The sequence below is a fragment of the Equus asinus genome, chromosome 11 (genome assembly GCF_041296235.1).
Source record: "Equus asinus isolate D_3611 breed Donkey chromosome 11, EquAss-T2T_v2, whole genome shotgun sequence".
Classification (NCBI taxonomy): Eukaryota; Metazoa; Chordata; class Mammalia; order Perissodactyla; family Equidae; genus Equus; species Equus asinus.
Genome location: NC_091800.1, coordinates 46421256 through 46443884, shown reverse-complemented (window position 1 = coordinate 46443884; position 22629 = coordinate 46421256).

Genomic DNA, 22629 nt, shown 5'->3' with positions numbered 1-22629 from the left:
ACTGGCAAACCCTGGGCCTCCGAAGCAGAATGTGTGAACTTAACTGCTGCATCGCCAGGCCAGCCTGGTTATGTTTTATTTTTAAAACCATAATATATTTTGTTATCTGTCATCATATTTAAGATCAGAAGCAGCTTGTGGACAACTGGGCCAGCATCATCTCATATATAATATTTTAATATACAATATTACCCATTAAAGTAACAAGAGAATATTAGACAGATAAACAACTTTCTAGTATTTACAGCTACAAATGCAAATCTGGTATTAGAAAGTGTGGACAGAGCTAATGAAACATCTCTGAATATGCAAAATTTATTATGGTGACAATTTTTAATGTCTTTGACTATGATTGTATATACAATGATTTTTATTTTTGGTGCATAGAACCATTAGATTATTACTGATTTCTAAAAATTTGAAACTTTAACGTACCTATTCTGAAGAAATTTCAAATGAAAATCAAAAAGATTATTTCCCAAACACAACATAAATTGCATTGTGGAGGGCCACAGATCAGCTCTCCTGGAAAGGATGTTTTCATATTATCCTGACATTGCCTGGGGCCAGGTCTCCAGTTTGCAATCACACCATTCTATTCTGAAAAATTAACATATCTGTAGTTTCTAAAGCATGTTCATCTTTATATATTTTTTATTTGATTGCTTCAAAATATCCCTAGGAAGCAATGTATGTTTTATTATATTCCCTCCTAGCGCCTTCCTTTTTTTTTTTAACTCAAGATGCAATCGAAGCCCAAGAATTAAAGTCATTGTTGACAGAACTAAGATTCTCTATTGTTCACTGAATTGTAATTCTTCAATGTTATTTTTTAAGCAATTAAATTCAAACTTTGGTACACAATCCTTAGGTGATCCACAAAGCTTCTACTAATAGTCCAAGAAATGATCTAAAAACTGCCATGTTTTAGCTTTCCTAAGAAAAGAAGAGTCATTTCATCAGCTGCTTTAATACTACACTTTACAAAAGGCCAGCTAGTAGTAAAGGTTTGTAAGGGTTATTAAATGTCAATATCCACAAATTTAAATCTGTATCTCACTGAAATTTACTGTAGAGCAAATTTGTTTTTGATTTTTTGCTATGACGTCTGGCCATCACACGATGCCTGGCAATACTGCAAAGCTGTCCAGGTCCATACACAAAATGCACATACAATTACAGTAGAATTTCTTCAAATTTGGGATAGGCTCCTTACTTATGTTGAGTTAGAAATAGTTTATAATCTTGTTTTAAGTAGGAAAGAAATTTATTAGGAAGATATTAAATAGTTCACAGAATCATCAGGCAGCATGGAGAAGCAGACTTAGAAAAGGACAAAGTCAAGTTATCTCTGGTTAAAGGTGGCAGGAAATATGTCACAGTTTAACCAAAGTGCTGCCGCTGAAATGATCACCTCCAATTACTGTGGTGTGTTTTTATGTCACTCTCGTATGGACAGCTAGTCTCATATCCACTAGCTTTTCTTTCATTCTTAGAAATGGACTCTGACTCTGATTTTTTGATGAAAACCTTTACATCTGGGATAAATTCAATATTTCCCAGCCTCTCTTGCATTTGTTTTAACCATTAACTATGTTTTAGCTAATTAGATATCAGAGGAAGTACTATAAAGGGAATTTTGAAAACTTCTTAAAGCGTTGTCTCAGCTGCCTAATATGCACTTTTTTGTCCTTCTGTCCGACTACATGGAACACAAATCAGATGCATGAAGCTCCATCCTCCATCTTGAATCATGCTTGCAAATGAAAGCCACATGCTGAGGAGGGCAGAAGAAAAAGGGAAGGAATGCGGTTCCCCGGGTTTATGGAACCACGGGACCAGACCCAGTCTTCTATCTCCAAACTTCTTTCACTTGAAAGATAAATCTTTATGCCTTTAATCTTTTCTTATTTTAGGTTTTATGATGTAAATTCCAATTTATATCCTGGTCAGGATTCAAAATTCCAGGAGAGAATGTCCAATTGTAGTTTTTGTTCAGTGTCCATCCTTTACCTTGCACACGATAAGGCTCCTTCATTCACAGTCCCACTCAGACTGAACATAATCAGGAGAGATGTTACCCCAAATGAGGTAGATGAAGCTGGTATGCTCTTGAAATGATATGGGAACGAATGCTGTACAGGCCATATAGCAATCAACATCTACCACAGATAGATGATAGGTAGATAAAGAAACTCCCTCAAGGGTCCTCATAAAGAGCACAGTGTTTAAGTAATGAATGAGATTTGCAAAAGCACTCTTGAATTTACATTAAACAAGCTGCTTCTTAAACTAGCTCTCACTCAAGGCAAACATCATTACCACAAAGTACATTTAGTAAGAGTAACTCCAAGGAGGATAATGGTATAATGTTGCCCAAAGAGGTGGATCTGAGAAATTATTTTAATTCATTGAAGATTTTAGAGGACTCATATTCTTCAGGAAATTTATAAGAATACTATTTATCTAAACTGAGAGTTCTAATTTATCCTCATTGCCCAATACCAGGAATGGAATCGTTCTATGTTCGCATAAAATCTTTAAAGAAACCTACATAGAAAGTCATTTCACAGTATTTCGTGAAAATACTTCTCATTTATGAGTGACTTATCAGACAGTACACTTGTGATTTTATATCTATTTTGACATTAATCCTATTTTAGGCAATTGTATGTACATTTTACAGATAAGGAAATAGACCAAAATGTGTTATATATATTTTTCCCAGGTCACAGAGTTGGTAGACGGAAGAACTAAAATTCAAACTTCCATTCATCTAATTATAAAAATTCAACTCTCTGTTTATTAAAATGCCTCCCTAAGTTTTTCAGAACGTGATGAAAGAAAATATTTGAAAATATATATGACCACTGTAACTTCTCAGGAATTGACAATTGTGAATGGAACTGATGTCATATATGTATATAAATCAAGTGAGAAAACTTCCTTCAGGAATGTCTTCTGCATCCCTGAGACCAGACTCTTTCATCCACATACAGTCAGCCATAGTCTGTAACTGGCCATAGTGCTGCTTGGAGCCTGGAATAGCTGGTGCCCCCATTTGCCAACATGGGCTTGACATATCTCATATTCTGTAGGTCATGTTGTAAAAACTTTTGGAGATGCTATCTTATTCTAACTGGAAGGTATTTCTTAGGCATTCTTAGAGTTTGCCAGATTTATCAAACAAAAATACAAGATACCCAATTAAATTTTAATTTCAGAGAAAGCCAGAATAATTATTTCATATAAGTGTTGTATATCCCATGCAACATTTTGGAGAAGATATTAATACCAAAAAATTTTTTCTTGCTGGGCATCTGTATTTTATCAGCAATCCTGATTCTTATAGATTTTTCCTATGCCATTATGATATTCATAGTTGTTGTTTTTATTTCAGTCAGTAATAGTGACCTCAATTTCTAAAACATTTCTGGAACACAGGTGGAAAAACAAGGTGAGCCTCTATAAAGGAAAGGGCTAATGCCTAGATGAAGCATTTCATTAATGCCAAGATGAAACACGACTGTAAATGTCTTGGTCATTAGCCTTGTGAGTAAACTAAGTTCTCATTGCAATATGATTTTAAATTCTAAATGCTCAAGGACACATCACTTAATTACTGGAAAATTGTCACTCTCTATCAGTTTCTAGGGTATTTAAGAAAATGATCCTGTGCTTTAGCTTATGTTTGCTCAGAACAGTAACCTAAAGTTCTTGTACTCTGAGATTCTCGTCCTGACGCCCTGCTTCTGCCTGTGCTGTTGATCATCCGCATAAACTACATGAGATCATCCTGTGCTGGTGTGGGTCCCTCTCTGGCTTTTTAGGAGATGAAAATATCTTCCATTTTCTATCCTATGCCCAGCATGAGATCTTTCCCTCCTTTCTGAAGAGTGTGGTTTTCCCTTTACTCCCTTCAAAACACAAGAACATTATAAAGCACTTTCAGTGTGTGCCAAGGTCTGGATTACTTCATCTGAAATAGCACCCCCCGGGGGACATGTAAATCAGGTCTCCTTTCAGCTGCATCCAGCTCACTTTAGTTCATTTCCGTCTCTTCTTCAGTAAAAGGTGAAAGAAAGCTCTCAGCTCTTACTTCAATCATCAGGGGGCCTGTGCTTTTGGCTTGTGAAAATCCATCTGAATTATGAAAAAAATATACAAGGGCACAATATTGAACTAATTCATATTGTAAAATAAGTATTTAGGAGTATAATTTGTTGAGATGGAACTCTGCATATAATTATTAAAATATTTTATATTTTTATGCAGAAAAAAATTACTTCAGTCAAACTCTTCATTAACAGTGATTTTTTTTAGTTTCATTTTTACATAAATAAAGGCCAACCAGCTTTCTATCTTCCCCTAGAACAAAGATAAAGACCATCTCAAAGGGAAATTCTGTTCCAACTTTCAGGAAGTTGAAAACCACAAGTTATATATGACACTTTTTTCCAGTTTCTTTTCTCATAAACTCACAAAAATTCAAAATTTCATTCTCACCCAAGGCTATTTTGCTATGCATATAATGCAGCTATATCATGTATGTAAGATATCTTGTTCTAATCTATTTATATTAACTTTCCGTCTTAAAAAATATCTATATGTTGAGCTATTTTTATGAAATATTGTGTCATTTAATAATCTTTTAGGAGTTTGCTTAGCTATACAAACAGTCCTATGTTAATATGCAGCATTGTGCAGAAATAACTTTCTGCATGAACTTGTTTCATTAATATTTCTTTTCTTTTCCTTTTTCATAGTTAGGAAAAAGACTTCTGTGCTGCCCTCAAAAATTGGTTAAAGTGTATTAACCATACAAAAGATCATTTTCCTATGAAAATATCTCTGGATTTCAAGCTCCCTTTATTAAAAGAATGGTTCAATGGTTATCATAAAATTCCAAAGTAAAGCAGCAGAAATAAATCTTGACAGAACAATGGAAATTTTTAAAAAGTGCTTTAAGGAACTTTTATAACAAATGCTGTACCAGCAGTCATAAAAGAATGCCTTTTGGTATCATTTAATAACAGCTAATGTACTAATTTATTCATTCATTGATAAATAATTTTTAAATAATTTATATAATTATTTAGTATCATCTTATATGATTATACAATTTTTTACATCTTAAATGGATTCAGTATATTGTTGGTCTTTTACTAAACGCATATCAGAATCTGTTGTGTCAAAGCAGATGAATAATTTTTATTTCTAACATCTCAAAAGATTTTAAAATCATTTTTCTAACTTTATGAATGTCTGGAGTGAGTATAATAAAAATTGCGATGACTATGTATTTTCAAGTAGATAAGATATACTTCAGCTATTTTGAGGCATAAATCTCTAGAAAAGGGGATTCTAGTCAAGGGAACAATATAATTATATATGTATCCAAATTTTTATTTCATATAATCTAAAGATTTGCAATGAAAGTTATAATAAAATAATATTAATGCAAATCTAAGACTATCTTGAATGTTGCTACATAGTCATTTCTAGTAAAATAATTTTAATTGTACAGTCTAATGTAAATGACTGCCTAATACATACTGAAGTTTCCAACATTCTAAACTGCAAAGTATTATGACTTTCATTCATAAAGACACACTCCTACACATATTACTGGGCTTTGAGTATAAAATAGTACACTCAATAGGCATGTTCCTCAGTGAAAATAATGTCTTGTGGAGAAGCTAAAAATTAAATAAGGAGTTTTAGATGTTACAGCAGAAAGAACAGACTACTATGAAGAGCCAAGGGAATGGGGACAAGTTCAAACTAGAGAACTAGAAGATCTCATTAAGAAATATACATTAATGGAAGGGGCCGGCCCCATGACTGAGTGGTTAAGTTTGTGCACTCTGTTTCTATTTATCTTTTAATGTGAGTCTACTTGTTATGAAGACACTTGTAGTTTTCTTTTTTGAGGAAGATTAGCCCTGAGCTAAAATCTGCCATCAATCTTCCTCATTTTGCTGAGGAAGACTGGCCCGGAGCTAACATCCACGCCCATCTTCCTCTACTTTATATGTGGGACGCCTGCTGCAGCATGGCTTGAGAAGCGGTGCCTAGGTCCACACCCAGGGTCTGATCCAGCGAACTCTAGGCCACCAAAGCAGAACATGCTAACTTAACCACTGTGCCACCGGGCCTGCCCGGGTTTTCAATATCATAATTGTGACTAGCCTACATGATCTTTTGGTGTGCTTGTAAGACTTCATGAACAACCTGCCACTTTTCTAAACTGAGAAAGCGTGCATCCTGTTGAATAAATCCAGCTTAATAGATCTTCTAGTTACAGTCTCTGCCCTAGCATGCAAAGTCCATTGATGTCATCGCTGCAATTTTGATATTGCTCACGGGAGATAACAGCAATACATTTTACGAAATAATCTGGAAGTTCAAGTTTTGATGAAGACTCCATGGAAGGAACACAGGCCTCTTTGACTTCTTCACTGGAATTCAGACTGTAGTTATTTAGCTTGGCACTCCCTCTCCTTTTCTAAAGTCTTCTTCCTTTTCATCAATAACTTGATCCTTTTTCTTATTTTTTTAGAATTTTTTTTAGAGTTTATGTGGGATTTTGAATGATTTTTTTTGTAAAGACTCTGGAAACTTTGGTAGAATTTAGCCAGAGGATAAGGTTTTCAGAGAAGTCCTAGAGGTCTGTCTTGCTCGTCCTCATGGATGCTATCATTTTGATTAAAACCATCAACAGGTAGGTCTTGTATCCTCTGGCCTTCTGGACAGCTAGGGGAATGGAAGTGACAATTTACAATTGGCAGAAAATTTGAATGGGCAAGTGGACTGAAGGTAGAGGTGGAGGGGTGGGGTGGCAGCAGCTGTAGTGGACAGCGAGAGACCCCACAGCAGAGTTTTCACTGTGAGAATCAAACGACCATTTAATGTTAGCTGTACTTATTTGTCAGGTGAGGCAGTCAAGCTGGTTTATTCATTAAAGTATCAATTAAATCTAAATCCAAAAGCCATTTCTAAGAAGGAGATGATCTCTACCAGAACATATGGAAGCTTCTGTCCGGCTACTACCTGCAACACGCTGAGATGGATTTAGTTTTATCAAGAGTAGGAACTCCTAGATTTGTCTGTGTATTTGATTGTATCTAGGACAGTCTCTTTAAAAATATAATCCTTTAAAGTACATGTAAAGAACTTTCTTAGGATTCCAATTGGCTAATTGTTGCAGAATTGCTTTGGGGTAGGGGTGGGGGGGTGTTCTTGTCTTTTAGAATGACGTCATCTTTCTGCAACAGAGCAAGCAGCTCAGGGATCTTGTAGGCCTTCAATGCCAGTAAGTGCATCCCCTGTCCCTATTATGGCTGCTGAGAAACACCTCTGTCCACATGTGTCTTTCAAAGTATATTTGCAGGGTTAGCGGGTGATAACCTTTGCCTCTCAGGCACTGCATCTGGAACAAGTGCTTTGAATTTGCACCCTGCTATGGTCTGCATGTTTGTTCCTCCAAAATTCATGAGTTGAAATCCTAATACTCCATGTGACGGTATTAGGAGATGGTACCTCTGGGAGGTGATTAGGTCATGAAAATGGAGGCCTCATTAGTAGGATTCATGCTGTTATAAAAGAGACCTCACAGAGCTCTCTTACCTCTTTAGCCATGTGAAGACACAATGGGGAGTCTTCACCCTGGAAGAAGGCCCTTACCTGACTTTGCTGGCACCCTGGTTTTGGATTTCCAGCCTCTAGAACTGTGAGGAATAAATTTCTCTTATTTATAAGCCCCCATCTATTGCATTTTGTCATTGCAGCCTGAATAGATGAAGACACACCTTCTTCCTACTTTCCTCTTTAGAACTGAATAGAAGGTCAGCTCCTTCGAAATATGGTCTTCTTCATTGGAATTAAATTTTTGTGGGTCTGATCGGTTCCCAGGGCTGATGAACTCATCTGGATGAGTTTCACATGCGGGACAGAGATGTAGTCATGCCTCAGCACCCATGTTCTCCCCAGAGACCTGTCTCCGCCCCCTTGTGTCATCTAAATCGCCCACCCAGTTTCCACTGTGGGCTCTGCAGCCACTGCCACAGCTACAACCAGCATGCGGCTCGTCTGTTTAATTTTGATAAAGAAAACAAACCAACCTAAAACACTTCAAGATAATTTCCTTCTGAAGTACACAGGCATTGAAAGAGGCATAAACACTTATAGATCACAATTAACAATTGTTTCTAGAAAGAATTTAAATCTTTCTTAAATCAATGGATGTTAGCATTTATGATTCAATTAGTGTGAATATATTTATTGTCCAGAAATAGTTCTAGTTGGATTGGAAGCTAGAGAATTAACCACCCTAGAAGGCTTTAAAATCACCTAAGTTACATAATAGAAACTATAATTTTGCACATAGAAATTATTAGTGAGAGATAGCCCTTCTGTCATACAACTCACCTAAACCATTAAGCAGAAATTCATTTAAGTACTCCTCTCTAGCAAATTCCTTGTCTTTAAATGGTTTATCTTACATGGTTTATTTTAAAATAAGTGTAGCATATTCCTAGGAACTCTAATCCATTGTTTACTAATCATGCATTGTCGCTACTGTTGCCTTTCATTTTCCTGCTCTGATTTAGCTTCCACATTAGGCAATATTCCATTCCTGGAATATTTCAAAGCTTGAATTCAATAGACTTTCATTTTCTTTTAATTGGGTAAACCTAAATTCCAGGAGAGCATTTTCTCACAGGGCTGCTACCCAGCATTACAATAGCTATTAAATAATGTCATTTTCTGGCAACAATTGGCACCCATCACACAATAGCCTTCATGGCATCCAGCCTTCTAGCCTTCGTGGAGTAGTTTAAAACTTGAATTCAATTATCTTTCATTTCTGTGCTCTTTTGGGGAAAACTGGTCCCTTAGATACTCTCAGTTAAAAAAATTTTTTCAGATGCAGTGACTGTATTAATTTGGAGAAATGCTAATCTGATAGACAAATATATCCAGGATATAATGGTTTATAAAAAATGTATTTTTTTAATCTAATAATCTAGTACAGAAGCCATCAAAGTTTTTCCGTAAAGGCCATATGGTCTCTGTTATTGCTACTCAACTCTGCTTTTTAGTTTAAAAGTAGCAGTGGAAAACAAATTAAATGAATGAGTGTGGCTGTGTTCCAATAACACTTCATTTATAAAAACAGCTTATAGGTTGCAGTTTCTCTAACCTTGATATAGAGGGAACAGTCCAGAACTGGTAGAGCAGCTCTGTCATGCTCATCACAAGAACTTTGCAATTTCTCCAGACATCACCACATCTCAGCAAATCACCCAAGTGCTTATCTATAGTTGGGAAGGGAGGAAGTAAAAGTCTAGGCAAAGTCTGTGAGAATATTGCAGTATTCAGTCACCTGGCTTATATTTAGCCAGTGGCCCAATAGAATGAGACTCTAGCTGGGCATTCATGGGCATGAGAAATGATCAAGGATTCTATTCTAACAGGAAGAATTGAACAATGGATACTGGAAAGCTGTTACCAGTTTCCACCATATTCCATGTACCATCTACCCTGAGCACACTCATTCCTTCCCTAAGGGTGACAATCCAAAGTCTCATTTGGCTCCTACATCCAGTTGGAAATCTGTGCACAAAACTTCTTCTTCCCCCTTACATATGGATGTGGCTCCTTGAAATCCAATGAGGTATAATTTAATAAGTTATGCTGCTCTTCTTTTAACTTAATATTTAAAAAGTAGTACAGACAGGATAGCTGCAGTAAATGCTCTCATTCATAAACCAGAAAAATAGGAAACTCACAGCAGTCAGGCCTCCAAAGCAGTTGTAAAATGTTGCTGGTCAAGAATTTTGAAGACCACCTGAAATGGCATAAGCACACTCTTCAAATCTGTGGGACGTGGAGCAGCAGTACAAAAGGAGGACCACAAACAATACAGCTACTTATTGAAAAGTTACTTAGAGTGCTAGCTTTTAAGTAAAATATGTTCTGTGGTCCTAATTTGAAAAAATATATATTTCTGACAACGATTTTTTAAAAAAATTCAAATCTATAGCCTTTGTAAGATTTAAAGTCAGCTAATATTTACAAAACCACAAAATGCAAGTATTATTGCACACATTCAGTTGTTCTGATAATAAGTCATCGATGTTTGAATGAACAATCAAATATCATAAATTGCGTTCTATTGACAGTAAGCTTTGTTAGACAACTATTGGTAAATCATTATAGCTTGTAGCTTTTGATTAAATGCAATTTGGAAAAAAAGTCCCTCTGCTGAGTTGGTAACAACTGGAATTATTAAAAAAACTGGTAGAGCAATATTTAGATTCAGAAGTCAACCATGAATTTTCCATATGCTATTTACATTTTTTCTCATCATTGCAGAAAATTTTATTAAAATATTCTAAGTCTATGATATAAATTACTATTAGTCATATCCTGTTTTTTTTATGATTCTTAAATGACCATCCAGAGCCAAATAATATTTATTGTATTTTTTTTTTTCAAAATGTTCACTACTGGTATATTATTTAAAAAATGATATCAGCAATACATTGCTTAATTTGTTCAATACTCTCTTCAGGTAAGACTATGTCATGAACTATAGTGGCCCTATGAATAATCTTCATAGAATTTAATTTGGAGTTTACATGTATATGAATTCTTTCACTTATACATTTTAATTTCCTTTTTCTAAGTTACCAATATTTATCTTATGTAAATTTTCAAATAGTGTAAATTAAATCTAATCATTTTAGTAGCATTTAATTGACATTCTCAGTATTTGTTCTCGAATGACTTTATGTCAACTGTGATAGAACATCAGCCAGATGTTCTATTTGGGGAAGACACAGAAAATATAATATTTATTTTTTGATTTATTCCAAACAATGTCACTACTATCAGCAAATGAGACCAAGTCTCTTCATACCAACTTGAAGCTATGTGCTCTATGTTTTTATTATCCATGAAGCTTCAAAATAAAAAAAAAAGTACTAGTCTTCATACTGTCATTTTTATGTACATATAGATATATATATTAAAATAATATTTTTAATATTGCAAAATATACCATAGCTACCATATGAACGTGTTGGAAATTCTGCCCTAATTTGTAAGCAGTTCTAGGAACATGCAGTTAAATATACAAAAAAGCAAGAAATTGAAAACCAGGCATCACCCAGAAAGATGTTGTTATAGAAGTCTGTTGAATTCTTACTATGTGAAAGGATATGAAAATAACCTTAATTTGTTTTTCCTTTAACCTACGTGCGTCCACTCCTCACTTCCTCCCTGCTCTCAGAACCACTGTCGTCTAGAGACAACAGCACCCACAGAAATTCAAAGTAGCTTGGTGTAGGCATGGCTTGCTGAGTGCATCGCCCTGAGTTGTATGGTTACCTGTGTGTTCTTTAGTATGTTTTTTGATGTGCGTATTTGTGAGATACACGGGACTTCTGAAGCCCAGGGCCCCAGGACAACCCCATCTTGTGACTAGGTCTAAGGGTGGAATTGACTGGCAGCGGAGTTATTCCTCAGTGTCCGTGGGGCTGCTTTATAATACTCCTTTGTACATTTTATCATTTATGGTCCTTGGATTTGCCCTCCCTTTGGATCTTCCTTATCTATTATCCTTCATGGTCATATCTAAAAAAAGTTAGAAAGTCTGCTTTTCTTAAGATTCATAGCCTTTACAGCTCACTCCTGCTGCTGTAGGTTGAGGGAACTGAGGTTTATTTTAAGAATTAACAATCCTAAGCTTCTGTTGCCCCTGCTTGTGGCTTCTCGGACAATGTGATTTCTTCAAAATTCATTAAGTTCTGAGTTTATTTGCTTTCAATTAATCATGTGAAAGTCTTAAGACTCAAAGATTCTTTCTGAACATAATTCTAACTTGCAAAATTTCCACTTTTATTTACTATCTTTTCAGCCTGTGATGTCTGCTTCCTTACCACATGCTGTCTTGACACTAACTAAACGCTACACATTTTAGGATTTTGGTTATAGCTACATCAAACTACCATTAGTTAGGCTATGTGCTAAGCTGTTGTAATAAAAAGAATCCAATCTACGATGGCCTTTCAAAAAGTAAAAGCTTATTTCTCTCGCACATAACAGTCCAGCATAAATGGTCCAGGGCTGATTGGGTGGCCATTACACCCCAGCACATGGTCCCCAACATTGTTCTACTTGTTGTCATTTTCCTGCTAGTAAGAATGGAGAAGGAGTTCAAAGATGACATAGATAAATTGATAGATGATACCTAGATGATAAAGACAGTCTCAATACTAGGAGTAATTATGTACATTGCAAACACTTGGTCTATATTTCCTTAATCCAGAGTATGCATTATACAACTAAACATGCCCTCACCTTTATATTGGCATTTAGGAAATGTGGAAAATATGAATACATGCAGACTGTGGGAGAAATTGAGAGTTAGACTTCAACATATGTTCATCTTTCATCTATATTGTTGGAGCATTTTGCTGGTCACATGAACTACCAAAATAAATGTTACATTTTTTTCCTAGCCTCGCTGCCAATTAGATGTAGCCATGTAAGTCAAGTGAACATGATAAGATAGCTTTTAGAGACACTTCTAGAAGGGAATATCCCTGAGGATCCTTTACTTCTTCTTTACTCCCCTAGCCCACTACTTGGAAAATAGATGCCGTCATTTCAGCCTATGAAAGCGAGGGGCAAAACCTAAGGATTATAGAATGGTGTGGGGGAATGAGCCAGGGTCCCTGCCTATGTTGTTGAGTCATCATATCAGCCCTGGATTCTATGCCTCCAGATGATCTCAAGAGTAAGATCTACACTTTCACCTTGTTTAAGCTACTGCTATTGAGTGATTTTCTTCCTCAAGAAGATCAATATGTGATTATAATCCTAAATAATTCCATAGAAACATCTCTCTCTGTCCACACATTGAAACACACAGCTCCCCTACTATCAATATCCTCCAAAGGAGTGGTACATTTGTTATAATTAATGAAACTACATTGACACATCATCACCCAGAGCTCATAATTTATATTAGAGTTTACTCTTGGTGCTGTACTTTCTATGAGTTTAGGCAAATACATGATAACTTATATCTAGTATTATAATATTACACACAATAATTTTACTGCTCTAAGTTCTGTGCTCCATTTATTCATCCCTCTCTACCCCCTAACCCTTGGCAACCACTAATCATTTTACTGTCTCCATAGTTTTGCTTTTTCTTGAATGTCATATGATTGGAATCAAACAGTATATAGTCTTTTCAAACTGGCTTCTTTCACTTAGTAACATATATTTAAGGTCCTATATGTCTTTTCATAGCTTGATAGTTCATTTCTTTTCAGTGGTGAATAACATTTCATTGTCTGAATGTACTGCAGTTCACCTAGGCACCTACTTAAGGACATCTTGGTTGCCTCTAAGTTTTGCCAATTGTGAATAAAGTTGCTATAAACATCCCTATACAGGTTTTGTGCAGACATAAGTTTTTAAGGAGCATTGTGATAGCTAGTTTTATGTGTCAACTTGACTGGGCTGAGGAATGCCCAAATAACTGTTATTTCTGGGTGTATCTGTGAGGGTGTTTCCAGAAAGGATTGGCATTTGATTCCTCTTGAGAGCCAAATGGGACAAAAGGTGAAGGAAGGGAAAATTCTCTTTCTCTTCTTGAACTGAGACGTCCATCTTCTACTGCCTCGGACCCCCTGGTTCTCTGGCCTTTAGACTCTGAGACTTACATCAGAGTGTAAGTCCCTTGGCTCTTGGACATTTGAACTGGGCTTGAATGACACCACTTGCTTTCTTGGTTCCCCAGTTTGCACATGGCAGACTGTGGGACTTCTCAGACTCCATAACTCCATGAGCCAATTCCTGTAATGAATTTCCTCTCCTGTATATCTATATGTAACCTATTGGTTCTGTTTCTCTGGAAAACCCTGACCAATACGAGTGTGATTACTGGATTGTAGGCAAGGGTATGCCTAGTTTTGTAAGAAATTGCCAAACTGTCTTCCAAAATGGCTGTAGCAGTTTGTATTGCCACCAGCAATGAATGAGTTTTCCCGTTGTTCCACATCCTCACCGATATTTTGTATCATCAGTGTTTCAGGGTTTTGCCATTCTGAAAGGTGTGTAGTGGAATCTCATTGTAGTTTCCATTTGCAGTTCCCCAATGGCATATGATGTTGCACACCTTTTCCTTTGCTTATTTGCCATCTGTATATTTTCTTGGGTGAGGTGTCTATTTAGGTCTTTGTCCATTTTTTTTTAATTGGGTTGTTCATTTTCTTATAGTTGGGTCTTAAGCATTCTTTGTGTATTTTGGAAATAGTCTTTCATACATATATAATTATTATAAGGAATTGGCTCATGTGATAATGGAGGTTGAAAATTCCCAAGATCTACATGGTAAGTTGACAAGCTGAAGTCCTAGAAGAGCCCATAGTGTAGTTCCAGTTAACTTTCAAAGCTTTGAGAACCAAGAGAGTTGATGGTGTAGTTCCAGTCTGAAGGCTGGCAGGCTCAAGTCCCAGGAAGAGCCGATGTTTCAGTTTGAGGATGAAAATGGGAAAAAATCAACATCCCAGTTGGAGGCTGTCAGGCAGGAGGAATTCTTTCTTGCTCAGAGGAGCTCAACCTTTCTGTTTAATTCAGGCCTTCAACTGATTGGGTGAGGCCCACTCAATTTAGAGAAGGTAATTGCTTTACTCAGCTACCAAGTTGAATGTTGACTCATCCAAAAACACTCTCACAGAAATACTCATAAAGATGTTTGATAAAATATTTGGACAACTCTTGGCCCAGTCAATTTGTCATATAAAATTAGCTATCAGAAATTTCTATTTGTATTTCTTCTTTGACTCATGGATTCTTAAGGTGTTGGAGATAATATACTTTTAAATTTATTGAGATTAGTTTTTTTGTGCAGCATATGGTCAATATTGGTGACCATACCATGTGTACTGGACAAAATTGCATCCTGTATTTCTTGGATTTAGTTTTCTAAATTACAATTTGCATAGCATTATCTTCTTCCATTTATGTACTCTATATCTCTCCATCCATTTTTAAAGGGTTGTCTCTGGTAGATCGCAAATAGTTGTCTTATTTTGTAACTATTTTGCCTTTTAATCGGAGAGGAAAGTCTATTTTCATTTAATAAATTTAGTGATGATTGAATTTGTCTACTACTTTTTGTTTTCTAGTCCTCTATTTTACTTTGTTCCTCTATTTTCCCTTTCCTCTCGTCTTTTGTATTATTTGAATTTTGCTTTCAGAACTCTATTTTGTCTATTTGCTTTTTAGCTATACTTCTTTGCATTATTTTGGTGATTTTTCTAGCAATTACAATATACATGGTATTTCATTAATTTGATTTAATATTAATGCCTTTTTCCCATAACCTTCAGACACCTTGGAATCATTTAAGTCTATGTGTGCCCCCACCTACCATTATCGTTTTATTTTAGTTGTTATATACAAGACAGCCACATACAAAAACACACACACAATAATGTTATGGGTTTTTTTGCTTTAGAAAGTCCTATGCATTTCAAACAAATTAAGATGTTATATAGTGTGTTCATTATATAGTGTGTTATATAATTATATATGATTCTCTTTTAAAATTAGGAATAAGACAAATAGTATAAAAAATATATAATGATTGGAAAGAAAGGAGCAAGAGCTGCTCCCATTCAAATAACTTGCCCACAGATAGTATTTTCCACCTTTAAGAGAGTTTACAAAGAAATCAAGAGTATTAACAAGAGAGTTTTACAAGGCTTCTGTATCATGAAATCAATCTATAAAAATCATGTTCATTTCTATATATCCCCACACGAAACAGTAGATATAATCATAAGAAATATACTATTTACAGAAGACATAAAAAGGTAAAGAATAAATAGAAGACAACTGTTTAGACTGTTGTGAATTAACCTGTAAAGATTTATTGAAAGGCATTTAAAAATCTAATGAAATGAAATGACATATAAAATACCATCAGCTAAGAATACTTAATAGCACAGAGATATCAACCCTCCCAAATTATTCAATATAGGAAGTGCAATTACAACAAAAATCCAAACAGTGTCCTTTATTTCAGTGCAAATTTGGCAATCTAACACTAAAAAATTCAGAAATATAGATCATCAAGACTTAATAAGACATTTTTAATGAAAAATAGCACATTATGAGAATTTGTCACATAATAGATCAAAAGTCATTTTCAAATGTAAATAAAATAATTGATATTTTCACAAGACTGGACTATTGAGCAGAATATAGAGGGCTAACTCTGCATGGAAACTTCAGATATGACAAAGGTGACATTTCTAATAAAAACATAATATAAGATGAAAACCAAGGAAATGTCATTGGTATTATTAATTATATGGTTATTAGTGTTCTTTAAAATTAATTTAAAAGGAGGAAATATATTACGAATAGTTGAGAGGAAAATTGGAAATAAGGAAACAGAGGCAAGTGGAGACTTTATTTTTTTCCCCTAAACATTGGAGAGACAATATATGTCTATTATATGCCAAGTATTATTCTCAGTATTATGCTTTCAAACATATTATGCTGTGTTTCCTCCTTGGATAATCTTAAGTGTATATTTTACAATTCATTTTACAGGTGCTAGAAATTGAAACTCTGAAAGATGGTCTGCCTGGTTCCCACAGGTAGCATGTAGTGAGTGGCACTAGAATCTGACTCTACAGCTCCTCCTAATCTTGAGATCTTTGCAGGATAACTGATTATTTCCTACTTGGCAACTTCTCCTTAGTCCCTGATCCATGGAAACCTCCTATATTGTAGATATTTTTTCTCATCCTTCCACCTAAAACCTAACAAATCCTAGCAAATTTAAAAGTAAATGTAGTCAAGGGATTTGAGAATATATCTCTTAGCAGGTGGTTTCACAAAGTGGGTTCTGAACTCTACTCTATCCACATCCCTTTCTTTCTGCCAAGAACCTCACAGTAAAACTAATAGGAGTGAAGCTAATACCTTTCAATGTCCACAGGAATTTATACAGAAAGAAATTGCCTGAGGCAATGTACTTTTGTGAATTTTTTTTCCTAAACCTTTCAAAAACGTTAGCCACAAGAGAAAAATGGTGTCCTTCAAATGGTTCTGCAGCATTAGAATTCTTACAGCCTAACGTTCTTGCAAGAGCTGTTATTTCTAAAATTTTAGATTGGAAACAGCAATAAAAAGAGCAGTTCAACTAAAGAATGAAACAAGCAAAAACAAAAAAAGCAGATGCTTATGTGAATGAAAGCAACAAAGAAAACACTGCGCTCTGGTTGACCTATCAATGCTCGCTGAAACAAACCATTACTCTATGTTGAGTAAAGCAGCAATTTGCAAGTAACTGGCACTCATTAATACAACAAATCCTTTAATGTGTCAAACACTCTGCTAATACGATAGTTTACCTGCCTACAAAGGAATTACAATCTAGTGAGGGAGAGACATTTGACTGAGCAAAGAAGTAGCATTTAACTAACTCTGCCTTGAGAAGTAAGGCTTTCTACGGCTGGCTGGTGCTAACAGATTTGAGCCTCGCAGTAAGAATAAGAAGAATGCCAGGCAACTGTTAAACAAACAAAAAAATGAACAAAAAGCAAAAGATGTAAATGAGCTAGTCGTATTTAGGGAACGATGAGAAATATAGTTTAACATCATGTCAGATATGCTTAAAGAAGGAATGATGGGAAAGTTAGCTTGTAATTAAGGTTAGCATTAAATGATCACAAAAATAGGTAAATCTTACAGAGTACCACATTTCAGGCACTGTTTTAAACATTTTACATATACTAACACAGTTAATTTGCATGACAATCCTCTCAAATATATCAAACAAAAATTCCACAGGACAAGTTAAACAAGGAAGACTTTATTCAAGACTCCTGCAATAGGAGACAGATTGAACTCGACTCTGCTGAAACAAAAGGAGGAGAGTTTTCAAGCACTGTGGTGAGCTGGTAGAAGTACTAAGCTTCTGCTAGGCAAAGGAAACCATCAAACAAAGAAAAGAGAACCAAAGAAATGGGAGTGGATATTTGCAAATCATACATCTGATCTGATAAGAGGTTAATATCCAAAATACATAAAGAACTCATACGACTCAACAACAACAAATCCAATTAAAAAATGAGCAAAGGATCTGCACAGATATTTTTTGAAAGAAGATATACAGCTGACCAACAGGAAAGATGTTCAACAACACTAATTATTAGGGAAATGCAAACCAGAACCACAATGAAATACGACTTCACGCCTGTCAGAATGGCTATAATTAACAAGACAGGAAATAACAAGTGATGGAAAGGATGTGGAAAAAATGGAACTCTCATACGCTGCTTGTGGGAGTGCAAACTGGTGCAGCCATTATGGAAAACAGCATGAGATTCCTCAAAAAATTAAGAATAGAACTTCCATATGATCCAGCTTTTCCTCTTCTGGGTATTTATCCAAAGAACACAAAAACGCTAAGGCGAAAAGATATCTGCATCCCTATGTTCATTGGAGCATTATTCACAATAGCCAAGACTTGAGTCTGAGTACCCATCAATGGATGGGAAACAACCTGAGTACCCAGCAACTGATGATTGGATAACGATGTAGTATACATATACAATGCAATGCTACTCAGCCATAAAAAAGATGAAATCTTGCCATTTGTGACAATATGGATGGACCTTGAGGGCATTATGCTAACCCAAATGAGTCAGACAGAGAAAACCAAATACCATATGATTTCACTAGTATGTGGAAGATAAAAATTACAACAACAGCAAACATATGCATAGACAGAAAATAGACCGGTGGTTACCAGTGGGGAAGAGGGAGTGACAAAGGGAGTAAAAGAACATATGTACACGAGTGACACACGGCAATTAGACTTTGGGTGGTGAATGTGATGTAGTCTACAGAGAAATCAAAATATAATGATATACACCTGAAATTTATATAATGTTTTAATCAATGTTACCTCAATCAAAAAATTGATAAAAAAAAAAAAAAGGCAGTTGCGGCCAGCCCCCTGGTGTAGTGGTTAAGTTCACATGCTCCTCTTCAGCAGCCCAGGCTTCATGGATTTGGATCCTGGGCACAGACCTACACACCGCTCGTCAAGCCATGCTGTGGAGGCATCCCACATACAAACTAGAGGAAGATTGGCATAGATTTTAGCTCATTGACAATCTTCCTCAAGCAAAAAGAGGAAGATTGGAAACAGATGTTAGCTTGGGGCAAATTTTCCTCAACACAACAACAACGAAAAAGGAAGTCAATGACCAGGTTGGTCAGTATGATTAGGATACCTGTGTTTGCTAATTTGCACTTATTGAAGTTTGGTTCCCACTGTTCCATAGAGACTTGGTGGAAGGGGACTTTATTTTTCTTGATTACATTTCAAAGGAGTGGCTCCCAGGTCCTTCAAAAGATATTTCTAGGTTTTAATACTGGCAACAGGGTGGGAGAAGATCTACATCCCAAAGGGACAGAGAAAGAATTTACATCGCAAGTTTTCTAAAGCAAATGTTCTAATAGAAGGGAGGTCAGGGGCCTATAGTCAGGAAGAATCCTGTCCAGAGTTTGGTCAAGCTGAGGGGAATGTTAAGGCTGTCTTGGTCAGGGAGTGCTATTATTTTCCCATTTTATAGATGAGAAAATTGAGGCGTAAAGAAGGTAAATAGATTGCCCTATGTTGCTTGGTTTTACATAACGATTTAGGATTAAAATATAATCCTAGACAGTTTAGCTCTAGAATTCAAGGTCAATTCTGAAATCATCACACTAACTATTGTATGCTCTTTAGTGCATTCTTAAGTTTTATTCAATGAATCATTCTTGGAGCGATTAGGAAAGTAGTGAGATTTGTGTTTTAGGAAGATGTCTCTGGAGTTTGTAAGATGGATGGAAAGCTACTGCAGTTCGTGATGCTGGCATCAAGAATTGTGGATCCTTCATATCAATGTAGGCCAATTATAGGGGGAAAGAGACTAAAATCTGAATTAACGTACTGGACACAGTGATCCATGATATCATATTTAACTTGGAAGTACAGACAGAAAGATGGGCCATGTCTGTAAAAGGAAACTTCAAGATCAGTCATATTTTGTGAACTGTGTTTGAATTTAATGTGGAAGGAGAAGGAAGAAAGGAAGGTAGGGAGAAAGGAAGGAAAAGAGCAGAAAGAGGCAATATTCTTGAAGACTCCTACATGGACAGATACAATGTTGAAGTTCGTTCTCTGGTTTACAGCCTTCCTCCTTCACTGATAATTGGTTCAGGAACCAGGGTGGGGCTGAATCTGCGGTGGAGAGTACCACTGAACCCATTCTAATCTCCTTCCTTTCTCAGAGAATAAAAAACGTGCTCCTCCTCCAATATAAACCTAATCCCTCTGCCTATGATGTGAATTTCATTCCCTCTACTTTCTTTAGATTCTCACCCTCTAGATATTTCCCTTCTCTGTCTTCTTTTTTAATGAACCCTAATAATTGGATTTTCCCCACTGGATTAGTGAATATATTCCAGTATGTCCATAAAAAGACAAAAATAAAAGTAAAGTAAAAACAAACAAAAAAACAAACCTTACTTTGATCCCACGTCCTCCACTGGATATAGCATTCCTCTCGTCCCCTTCAAAGCCATATACTTAAAACGGTTAACGATATATCCCCATTTTCTTACATCCAACCTCCTCTTTAACCCAGTATAGTCTGTCTTTCCCTCCTGTGACACTAGCAACTTCCACTCCCAGCAGGATAATAAATAATACCTAAGGTCCTAAGTTAATGAAATTTGTTTTTTTTTTTTAAAGATTGGCAGCTGAGCTAACATCTGTTGCCCATCTCCTTTTTTTGTAAATTTTTCCCCCAAAGCCCCCAAGTACATAGTTGTATATTTTAGCTGTGGGTCCTTCTAGCTGTGGCATGTGGGACACTACCCCAGCATGGCTTGATGAGCAGTGCTAGGTCGGTGCTCAGGATCCAAACTGGCAAAACACTGGGCCAGTTTGTCTAACTTAACCAGCTGGCCTTGGGGCCCGCCCTGTTAACGAAATTTTTAAGCTTCTCCTAACTTTACCTCCTATTAGGACTCAACCTTTTTGATCATCTTCAAATACTTTGCACATTCTCTTCCCTTGGTTTTCATGACATAGTACTATCCTTATTTTTAGTTTCATTATAAGCTTAAATTCATTTTTTCCATCCATGAAATGGTGAAAATTTCTCAAATTTCTACCCAAGGATTTCTCCTTTTTTCACTCTATACTTTCACCCTAAAAGACCCATAATAGATTGAGTTTTAAATAGTATTCATCCACAAAAAAAATCAGAAATTTACATCTCCAAGAAAAATTCTCCTTTTCGGACCTTCAGACTCATACATCCCACTCATAATCTGACATCTTCCCTTGAACTTTAAAATAAACATGTTAGAAAGTAAAGTCTGAATTCTCTACCACAGATCCTATTTAATATTCTGTACAATTCAGACCACAACCTATTCAAATGTAAAACTTGGTTGTGATCCTTGCCACTATTTTCTCCTGCACTCCTCCACATCCAAAACATCCACATCTCCCATTATATTACTTCCAGTATGAATGCCACCATTGCTTGAGTCACATCAATTGTCTGATTATAAAAGAGATGCTGGACTGTGATTGCCGTTGGTTCCAATATTCTAGCTATAAAATGCATGGTTTCATTTCTTTGAGATTCATGCTTTCCTCATAATCAATTCATCCAATGAACTAAACCTTGTGTTCTGCAAGAGAAAGGTTTGACTATTTAGGTCAGACATTTGTGCATTCTGTGGCCTGAACTTTCCAGGGCAAGCACGTTTGCCCTGGCTTTTTATATGTCTAGGGTTGAAGCATAAGGAGTCTGTGTTCAACATTTTCCTTCAATGTTGAGAAATCTATGGAAAGAGTGTAAGACCTAGTCCCACACTGAAATTCCAAATTCATGCACAAATCCAAAAGGGATGAAGAATGAGGGACTTTAAAATCCTGGCTAATCTATTACCAGCACCTCATTAGCTCTTCTCGAACTTGTGCCTATAGCATGGAGAGAGGTCAGTAAAACGATTTTCAGGTAGAACTTCGGGGCAATTATTTTTCTTATAGCACAAGTTATTTATTTATTTTCTTGGTCATAAATTTTATTCTAAAGATATAAACTTAAGGCTGAAGTAATACAAATAGTATCTGTCCACCTACATCTTTCCATTCCTACCTAAAAGTTTGGATTTAATAAAATGCATCTTCTAACCACATTAAAGCTTACTTCTAACCACATTAAAGAATGTCAACAAATTAGCAAACAGTCTCTCTCTCAATGGATTTGAAGGCTTGTCTATTTATTGTTTTACAGATACAATATTCAGAAAAAATTCCCTTTATTCAATTAAAATTTCCAGCATCATATAAAACAAGGTGATCATGGACAAGACTAAATAAGCCAGATTTTTAAAAAAACAGAGCAATGTTTAATACATTTGTAATTGTTTTGCCAATTATATGCCTATATCCTAATCCTATGTGTGAGGAAGAGGTTTCCTAAGGTTAAATGACTTTTCTTTCTATAAATCATC